The sequence below is a fragment of the Corvus hawaiiensis genome, chromosome 26, assembly GCF_020740725.1.
Source record: "Corvus hawaiiensis isolate bCorHaw1 chromosome 26, bCorHaw1.pri.cur, whole genome shotgun sequence".
Classification (NCBI taxonomy): domain Eukaryota; kingdom Metazoa; phylum Chordata; class Aves; order Passeriformes; family Corvidae; genus Corvus; species Corvus hawaiiensis.
The window spans coordinates 23,435,758-23,447,143 of NC_063238.1; positions in this window are offsets into that span (position 1 = coordinate 23,435,758).

Sequence of the window (11,386 nt, forward strand, 5' to 3'; positions counted from 1 at the left end):
AGATGTCCCTTAACCAGTTTTTGTACCTTTCTTGGAAATGAGGAACATATGCTTTGCCCATGATTTCCACTTAATCACCACCTGCATGTGGAATTGTCATTTTTATTCCTGGGGAGTCTCTGTGGGATTTACACTGAACGCCATAAATTCCTGCATTGAAAAGACAAGTCCCTCCTGTGCAGTGAGGAATTCATTCAAGTCTTTTGCTCCCTTGCCAAAGCCAGCAGATCCTGCCATCAAATGACAGAGATGGACTCTTAAAATTGCAGAGGAGTTGCTTTTCCTATGATGGAATTAAGAAGAGATAAGTGTCAGTAGAAAATGTCAGAGGGAAATCATGCAGCTGTGGCTACAAGATGGGAGAATGGTCTTGCAACAGCGGTTTGAATAGAAGCAATTTGGACAATATTCCCTCAAACTGAAGAAAAGTTTGTTACAATAGTTGAGACCAAAATGAAGAATGTCTGTCCAAGAGGTTTTCCCATGTGGATTAACACAAAAACCCCAAATGTTAATGATGTCATGCAGAAAGAATGGCAAGATACATCACCAAGGGAAAATCATGCCTGACAAATTTGGTGGCCTCCTATAACAGAGTCACAGCATTGGTAGATGAGAGACGAGCGACTGACGTCATCTATTTGGACTTGTGCAAAGCATTTGACACAGTCCTGCATGACATCCATATCTCTAAACTAGAGAGATATGGATTTGATGGATGAACCACTTCATAAATAAGGAACTAAGAAATTGGCTGGATGATTGCACTCAAGGAGTTGTGGTCAAGAGCTCAATGTTCAAGTGTAGACCAATGACGAGTGGTGTTCCTCAGGGGTCAGTATTGGGACCAGAATTGTTTAATGTCTTTGTTGGTGGCATGGACAGTGGGATCAAGTGCGCCCTCAGCACTGTCCACTCCAAGGTGCATGGTGTGGTCAGCACGCTGGAGTGAAGGGATGCCATCCAGAGGGACCTGGACAGGCTTGAGAGGTGGGGCTGTGCAAACCTCATGAAGTTCAGCAAGGCAAAGTGCCAGATCCTGCACCCGGGCTGAGGCAATCCCAAACACAAATACAGGCTGGGTGGGGAATAAGAAGGGACACCTTGAGGTGTTGGTGGACAAGAAGCTCCCCATGAGCCAGCAATGTGTGCTCACAGCCCAGAAAGCCAACCAAATCCTGGGCTGCATCAAAGGCAGAATGGCCAGCAGGTCGAGGGAGATGATTTTGCCCCTCTACTCCACTCTGGTGACACCTCACCTGGAGTGCTGTGTCCAGCTCTGGAGCACTGCATCCAGCTCTGGAGCCCCAGCACAAGAAAGACGTGGACCTATTGGAGTGAGCCCAGAGGAGGGCCACAAAGATGATTAGAGGGCTGGAACACCTCCTGTCTCCTGTGGAGAGAAGTTGAGGTTGTTCAGCCTAGAGAAGAGAAGGCTCCGAGAAGACCTTAAAGCAACCTTCCAGTACCTAAAGGGTGCTTACAAGAAATCTGGAGAGGGACTTTTTACATGGGACATATAGTGACAGGATAGGGTAATGGCTTTAAACTGAAAGATGGCAGGTTTAGATTAGATATAATAAAGAAATTCTTTACTGAACTTGCCCTCATGAAAGATTATACAAAAGTAATTGGAATAAAAGTATGTCAGGTTTCACAGCTACTGTCATCATAGGTAAGATATGAGTAATTTTCCTATAAACATCAGTCTTGTGGAGACAATATTTTGGTGGATGGAACTAGGTTTGTAAATAAAAAAATCTTGATTGCTGTTTTCAATAGCTTCCTTCATGGCTGGCCAGGTCATGGAATTGTTTTCTGTGTGGCCAGTTTCCCCATGTGCCTGAGATACTGCTGGCTAGGCATCTTTGTGTTACAGTTAAGATGTTAAATGAAGTGCTAATTATTATCATCTTTTGATGTCATTAGTGTGGAATATACAGCCAACTCCTTATTGTTCTGTGTAAAGGGCAGTTCGGGACTGTGCAAATAAGATAAAAAAAAGCATGGAGAATATATTACAGGAAGAGCTGTGGAAGGAGAGCAGAGACAAACAGTGCAGAGTGGCTTCCTGTCACACCAGTTTCTGAATGGATTATAGGGCTAAGTGTAGTTTGGACGTGAGTGGACCCTGTGCATCCAAATGCTTGAAAGTAAATAAACCTTCTGAAAACAAGAAGGCATATGTACAGAGATGCAGAGACAACAGCAGTTGTTTCCTTCCCAGCCCACCCACTCCCTGGGGGTTCTGACACCTATTCCAGTTACCTTTGGGATACAAATGTTAGTATTTTGTTACTCAAAAGGTGTCACAGCTATCAAAGTAGAATCTTCAGTCCGTTTTTTCCTCTCCAAAATACTGTAGAGCCAGCAACAGTTTACACTTCCCCACTGTGTCCTTGAAAGGGATCATCTTTTGAAGAGTGAAGGAAGGCATTAATGCGAAATCATTTCTTGCTTGTGCTCCACTGGAATTGAAAGTAAAATTCAGTTCTGTCTTAAGTGAGAGGAAATTTAGTCAGTGAATCCTTGTCTTTTCCACAAAGAGTACCAGCTCTGATACTTAGGACTGTACTTTCTGTGGTGTGGACTGATGCCAACTAAGAACAGGACTATGACAATCAAGTGATTTTGCATACACCACAAAAAGTCTTTAGATAATCATAATCTGGATCAAATTAGAACCAAAAATCCACTGGAAAAAAGATTACATGGGACATCAGCAATCCCCTGAGCCAGACGCACTCCCAAATAGTTTAATATAAAATCTACCTATCACAAAAGAAACAGAAGTTAAACAATGCTATGTGCCACATATGAAAATGCATACATTTGGGTTCATCCTCCCCTTTCTGTGCCAGAAATTAACTGATCAAATACTCTCTTGCCACAGCTGTGCCTACATCAACCAATGGTGCTGTGGAACAAAGATATGGTGGCACAAGAAGTTTTTTAACAGAATTGGAATGGCAGCTGTACAAAAAAATAAGGGTGAATCAATGATTCCTAAATGGAAAAAGTCAAAATTAGTAGGGGGAAGAAAATATTTTTGTACTTCCAAAAGAGCAGTATAAACAAAGGAGATAAATAGAAAAGTTCAAATCACAATAAATGGAGCAGACAGGGATTTCACAAGCTTTTGTTAATTTTATGCAAGTTTCTGAAATAGAAAAATCTCCAAAAAAGTGATTTCCTAAGTTTTATTCCACTTGTAAAGAGACAGATTTTGGTATATTGAATACACATGAAATAGTGAAAGAATTATGCCAATGATCCTGTGTTTGGTTCCATCACGAGTTACACTGTTAAAAAAAGAGCTATTTCCCAAGTTCCCAGCTTGCAGTCAAGACATGGCTAATATGTGTATTCCAGCCCAAGAACCAGAAAACACACCAGGTTTCAGAGCTGTGACATTAACATTCATGTGACACTTTGTTTTCTGGAGTATGGTTCTGCATTAATTGTTCTCACTCTGAAGTCCTCTAGATTTGGGGGATCTATCTGAAACCAATACACTGTTTATTTTAGCAACAGGAGACCCTTGGTTAGATAAATTGGGCTTTTAAACAAGTAGAACTCTATAAGTGTCATTCTTACCTAGAAGCTTAACTTAGACAAGTGTTACTTTGTTATTCATTGCCATTATGTTCTACATTATCATCTGATTTCTTAGAAAAAACCAAATCCACACCCACAAGAAACACCTCCTTCCAGTCCCTGTTCCTTGCTCAAAGCCCTTTAAACAATGCCAAGATTCTTCTGTCTTTTGTGGTTTTAAAAGTTATGTAGCTTGTCTGCAATGGAAATAAAGTCATCAAAGAAACATTTTTGTACCGTTCCTTTACTCCTCTGGATTTGAATAGAGGTGCCTTACTCTGAGAAAGTTTTTCATTTCTCATCCTTGTTTTTCCAGGAACATGTGGCACCATCTTTACAGACAAATACTGCAATCTAAAATTTAACCACTCAACACATAAAATTGTTACATGTAATTCAGTGTCTATGGTCTCTATAGGCCCATCTCAGCAAGTGACAGCCCACCCAATGTAGGCCACAAATATTCCTAGTCTGCGTTCAGCTCCAGAAAGTGTCTAGGGTAAGAACAGGAGCAGAGTTACTCCCTTAAAAAATGAAAGCAGGGACCACAACATGAGGACAAAAGGCCAAGTTTTCCTTTCCTGTTCAAAGCACAGTTTGATTGATGTGCTGTGACATGGTTTAGTTTCACAGGACAAAATTCTCTAGTTCCAAATATCATCTACCATACAGAAACTATTGTATGGCAGACAGTGCTTGCATGACGTGCCCAGCAATCCTGACGAGTCCCTACATGCACCTGGTACATTTGCCAGTACTCCCTACCTTGATTATAGATGTGTTACTGTAAGTCTGAGCAGAAGATTCACAGTAGTCCAAAGCCATTGAAACAAGGAATGTTCTTCATACATTAACAGAGTTTAGGCCAGACCCTTTGTTAGCTTCTATTTTTCCTAGATGTGACCAGTGATCATCAGACCTCCAGAAAGCAGAAAGTGGCCAACTGCTGCTGTTGACACAGCTGTGATTTTGCTCAAGGAATGAATTCTCACAGAAAATGAAAGACCAACTTCCCAACTTGTGGGTGTAAAACAGTGGCTGTGAAGTGGGAAAGCCTCCTTCAAATAGAGGATCAGACTCACTCTCCACAAGGCATTACATTTGCACCTTCCTTGGTTAGCGTCACGGTACTTGCTCTGGACAGCTCTTGGCTCAGCATGCTCCTCTTGGAGGAGTGAGCTGCACAGAGAGGAGAAGGGGCCTTGCTCAGGTTGGGGACAGCACCCTGCAAGGGTGACATCTAAAAATTTGCAGCGGTAAGATTTAACCTAGGGATATCTTTGCTGTTTATTCAATTTACCTAGTACAATACAGAGCTCATTCTGACAGAAGAAGATTGGCCCAGGTTATATATAAAGATCACTTTGCAATTGGTTGCTGTGGCAATTTTTAGACTTTTTCTCACAGATTTCTGAACATCTCATTTTAGTCTGTTTTAATTCACACTGAGGTGATGACATGGTAAGTGTTACGAGATGTTGGCAAGTTTTCATTTCTGTGCCTGAAATTAGAGTCTAGAAGGAGTGAAGGGTGTCTCAGATTTGTTGTGACTTGTATCATCATAGTGCAGTCACATGAATCAAACCATCTCCACTTATGAAAAGAGAGTTCATGAACACAATTAAAAACCAAAAATAAAATAAAAAGTACCCCAGAGATGATGTATTTCTTGACCTCTTTATGATCTCGTGAATTAATTGTGAGCCTGAAATCTTATTCATTGTTTCCAATTACATTACCTGGTCTAGTAAAATATTCTTCCTAGAAAAACGCCATTGCTTTTGTTTATTTTGGTATTGGAAGAATCTACCAATTTAGGATTGCTATGTTTTGCAAAGGCTCCATAATTTCTATTTGGTATTTGATGGTATTGCAAATATAGTAGATTTTCTTTGTAATCATAACCTTGGGAACATTTTAAGTCCCCGGAGTCAGGGAGTCTCTGACTACAAAATCCCCAGACAAGCTAAAATCCATCTCAGATTGGGGGCCCAGGTTTGAAAGGTGAGGCACAGTCAGACATGTGAGGCTTCTAGAAAGTAATCAAATCATCTGTTCACGTTTTTTTAACGAACTTGTTATTGGCATAAACTTTTAAAAATATCTATACTTAAACCAGACTGTTTTAACTTTACTGTTTTGTTTGAAATAATCTAATTAGGAAATTACGAGTCTCAGTTTTCTACTGCATTGAAACTTCTGAACTTCGTGATTAACAAAACTGGCAATAGATAACAGTATAAGCAACCTTAAGTATATTTTGGTTAAATAAGTTCAGGATACATTTTCCTGAAACAAATTTGGCCATGTTCAATACGGCATTACATGTAAACGTCTGGAAAAATTGCAGTGTTTTTCCAGGCAGGAGGCATGAGATTACTATAATCCATAGCCCCCACCACAGTATTAATTAGCGTGGCTCACTAACCAGGGACATAATATTTGTAAATGAAACTCTAGAAGGGCATCAGTAAGGAACAGGATGTTGAAGCCAAATGGAAAACATGAACCAATAAAAAGCCTGAACTAGCTAGAAGTGCAAGCTCAGCCTTTGAAGTTAGTTCAAGTACTGCATGCTTTAATTTTGGTGTAATCTTATGATGGAGGTACAAACAAGAACTCAGAAACAGATTTTGTAACATTTGGCCCAATTGTAGATGAATCAGTTTGTTGATGGTTACCAACAATTGCACAGCCAGAGAAGCTGTGGTCTTTGTTAAATTAGATTGAATAATTGGCTTCAGTGGGAGTTTCGGGTGCAGAGCAAATGAAGTGTCATGGCCCTTGACTCTCATAAGATTCCTTAGCAGAGGCTAAGCTTTTGCCTTCAGAACAACCTGAATATGGATTCGGAGAAAATACGTCCCTCAAGGGTTCATCTACTCACTCCCCTGCCCCAGCATGGGTCTGAACATACTTACTCATTCCTGGCAGATGTGCATACCTTATCTGTTTTAGAGCCCCTCTGATGACAATAAGGATACCAAAAGCTCCCTGGGCAGTTTGTTTCCAATGCTTAACTATTGTGTCGGAATACAATCTTTGATTAGTACTACGTTACCTTGGCAAGCCCAACTAAGCCTATGTATTTCTGTGTTTTGATTTTGTTTTGCTTTGTTATTTTTTAATATCCTTTCATGTGGAACTGCAGTGACAAAGCTATGCTTTTCTGGTGTTTCACTCAAAAAAAAATTCACTGTTTTTGTCCTTTGGACAGCTTTCTGAAGACCTACTATTTTCACTCAAAAAAAAATTCACTGTTTTTGTCCTTTGGACAGCTTTCTGAAGACCTACTATTGCCAGGTGCTGAGCATCTCTGGAGATGTGAATTAAGAGAATGAGTTTCAATACATTCAGCAAATTAAAGGATCAGGCAGCCAGGAGTTAAGATGATCTTTGAACTGGAAGGTCATAACTGGAAAATGAACATAATCATACACACTGTCCTTTTTTTAGAGGACTTTGTTAGCTTGAAAATAGTAAATAATTTATTGTAGTCTTTAGTGAATAGCCCCACACATGCTGTTAATTACTTTCTCATTTGGGAGAAAAAACACAGCAAAAGTTAATTTTTTTCCTGCATATGCTTATTAGAAGAAAAAGAACTCCCCCAAAATGCATTTATTTCTCTTTTCAGCAGCCATGCAGACCTCTGGAAGGAGCCATATTCCTCAACAAAGCGAGTGTAATGGCTCTGTTTCTCACATGCAAGTGAGTACAAACCCAAACATTGCAATGAAACAAAGACTTTAATTTCAAAAAAATAACGCAGAGGAAAATGGCTGAAATATTGTATTAAGAAAACAATTATATACACAAAACTTAAGCCATATGTGATTATGACAGTAAAACAGTTTATCAAAGAAGGCAACTTTATGCATGTGTTGGATCGTGTGTGTGTATATATATGTGCACGTATACGTGCCTGTAAATGAATATACAAAATGCGCATACAAAACTATAAGGGTGTAAATTATTCTAGAGATGTGATAGATTCAATTCCCAAAGTACCATTTTCAGGAATGAGTGGTATCCAAGCCAATCAGAGTTTACAAACCCAGTGCCGATCTCTTGGGTCTTGCAGCTGGCACGAAATCCATTGAGTTGCCTACTGGTGAAAACTACTAAGAATGCTTTAAACTTGTTGACTGCATTTACTGCTATAGTCACCATGGCCTATTGTAGTGAATAATTCCAAGGAAATATCTGTATTTACTGACTTAGTCAGATGGGCAATATTGCATAAACTATTGTGTGCCTGTGCATTCCTTGAGTGTGATGCTGTGGTCTTTTTCTTGCTTGCCTTGTCATTTGTTTCATTTAACTTTCTCATTAATGGCACAATTGCTTTCCTTTGTTCAAAAATCCTATTCTGAGAAGCAAGTATTACTTTCTTCTTTAACTTCTTGCCAAAAAAAGATTTTCAAATGCATGTGGTACGGAGGAATCGTACAAGATTGTTTGAGAGCAAAAAGAAATATCTAAAATTAAAAGCACAAATCCACTTAATACATTCCCATTTTTCCTTTGACATGAAATGAAATCTTAACGTGAGAAATGCACACAGTTCATCAGCATACTCTGAGCAAATACATAATTAACATGTGGAATAAGCAAAGCTGTTGTCAACACTTTCACATATGTTACCACAAAACTAAAATATTTTAATTAGTAGAGAAATAGAGGAAAATCCAAGTAAATACAGCCTGTGCTTGACATAAAAATTAGCTTGACTCTATGAGTATTAAATATAAGAGAATCTCATCTCTTCCTTAACTACTCTTACCATACTAGGACACTTTAGTGGGTCCTGCATAATTCAAATCTGCTCCAGCGCTCTGATGAATAATTACTTGGCAGTGATTACTGTGGCCATTGTGCAAATGCTTTACTAAATCATTGGTAGAAATCAAAACGTGTGAGTTCAATAGGAGGTAGGTAGAAAGTGTAGACTTTGGTGTTTTGTAATAATCCAATTTGCTGGACGTACAGAACCTTATTTGAAGGCTACTTTATAAGAGTCAAAAAGAAAACTATATAGCAATACCATGTGGCTTCTGATTTGGGAACTACAGTTTAGCCTATTAGACATGGACCTGTTCCAAAAGTGCACATTCAAACAATCATGCATGAAGGAGTTGGAAACACAGATGTGAATTATAACTCTCTGAAATCCTGGGAATGCTCCAAATTAGGTGGGTTTGAACTGTAAGTACAGATCCAGATCTAAAATTTTTGTTCAAACCTGTCTTTCCCTATAATTTTTACAGTAACTACTGAATGTATTAAAACCAACAATGTTCCATAAGCTTAAAAAAAAAATCAGTTAACCCCATCTTAGCTGTATTCAGACATGATTCACAATGGCTTGCTAAAAAGACTTTTATTAAAAGGCAGTAACGAAAATCACCAGTTGAATGTAACGGCACAGTTTAAATAGGTCAAATTTAAGTCAGATTACTGCAGCTCCATTGGCCACATAAAGCTTCACAGTGATCACTTTGACCCAGTATTTAACATTAGAAACATAAATAATTTGAGGATTTTCTTTTCAGAGTTTGGGACAGAACTTTGAAACATCTGTTCTCTTTTCAGTCCTTTTTATATACACATGCTAAAGTCAATGTTTTTGACTAGAGGAATGGTGTTGGTTGGGACTGGGGGCTGGCCATTTCACAAGCATAGAAGTAGGTAGAGGATAGAAAATGTACCTGTAACACTGTATAGGGCTAAAGGCACAGAAGGAGCAATGAAGGAACACCTGCCATTTTTCAGTGCTCTCAACAGCAGGAAACTGAGGGTCCCAAATTGATGCAAATAACCAGTTCATTGATGCTTTTATCTGTAGATTTCATTACTCCAGGTTTCTCTAAGTCAAACATATTTGCAAAGTCAATCACAGTGATTTACATTCTCATGTAAATGATGTAGAAGGTGTGGCACAAATCACTCTGGCCTTGGCCACCTCATACTGTATAGTAAGAGAAACTGGGTCTGCTCCATCAGGTCTACAACTGCATCTGCAAAACACCTCTCTCCATTGCTGATCTCAGTATCTGATTACTAAAAACTAGATTTTCACACCTTGGAGGAGACAAATGAACCCACAGTCCATGGTCTAAGACAGTTCCCCATTAACAGTACTTTAAGAAACAGCCATTAAAAGGGGATCATGAAGAGTACAGAGGCAATGGCAGAGCAGCATTGCACAGACACAAATGAAAAAGCATTTTGCCCCCTTTAAATGGCCTGGTGATGGTTACTACCACTCTTGTAAACTGATATAAGTGTGCACCTTAGTAACATAATGCAGCACTATGCAGTTTCAGGAATTAATCTCATAGTCTGATATTTTGTCATGCAGCAGCAGAAGAGAAGTCAAAGCAAAATGTATAAAGCCCCTACTGAAGGATGTAATCACGGCTTGTGTTGATATCAAAAGTATTTGAATGAGCAATTTCAGGACTGCACTCTCAAAAATTACAAACAGTTTTAATAAACATGTCAGGTCTGATGAGAGTAAAGTGAAATACACAGTAATAGCATCTTAATGTAAATATTTATGAATTTAAATTATGTCTTTAAAAAATCCAAAGTAGTCCTACTACTATTATAATCCATTAATAGGGAGTAAACATCAAAAGTAAGTCTGAATGAGTATGACTGGATTGTGTATTTTGACACCACTAAAGCATAAATCTATCCAAAAGAGCTTTCTAGGTTTGCAAGTTTCTGAAAAAGAGAATTGGTTCTATTGTCTGTAACAGCAAACTTCACAGAGAACTGTTGTTCTGCTGTAGAGACTTCCGAATGTCCCAAAGTATAAGTACTTAAAAGAAACAAGGAATAAATTTTAATTGTCTGAAGGGAGAGGTGCTAGGGTTGTTGAGAAAAACTCTTCTAGCTCTTTAAAAATGCTGAGCTCACATAGGTGGTAAATCAGCAACCAGATAGAGAACAGATCTCAAGAAAAAGACAAAAAGATAATAGCAGTTCAAGTGTTATGAAGTTATATAGAATCACCATTCAGAACAATAATATTTAGTCAGTTCTCAGGCTCTCTGCTGGAACTGGTCCCTCAGGATGAAACTTAAACCACTATTCCATTTCAGGTGTATCACCAAATAGCAGTTCTGGAGTATCTGCCATTGCATTAGATTAGATCCAGTAACCCAGAAATTTAAGGGTCCTGTCTCTTAATATATTCCCTGTTCAATTGCCCAATATTTCTTTAAAATTGACACATAAAATGAAAATAATGATATGACATTTAGTTCTAGCATTACTAATACATGTGGTCCTTCTCAGTTGCATACTGAAGACATGGCCTCTGGCACTAAGAAAGTGCATGTGTGTGTGCTTATACACATATATATCCTTATATATTTCAGCTGTCACAGAGACAGAACTGCAAACTAGATTGAGAGTAAACTTCAGTTTGCAGCACTTTGAGTGAATAGGGCCAGTTTGAAAAATTCTATTCACTAATTAAGTACATAAAGTACTTCTTTTTAAGTTTCATAGGCATGTATGGTATTAATGATCATAACTGTCCAGGACAGTAATTTTTGCATGAGGTAAATTTGCTGGTAAATTTTTGTTAATTATTTGGCAAGGCTGGAATATTCACAAGGAGTTTTATCATTTGTGACAAATACCTGGATAATATTTTTAATTTTTGAAGTGATCCAAGTGTTTATCATGTCAGAACTTACAAGCATAAGATAAGCAATTTCTACATGTTATTTAACTGCCTCAAAGTTCCATGAAGGCAAGAATACAGCAAAAC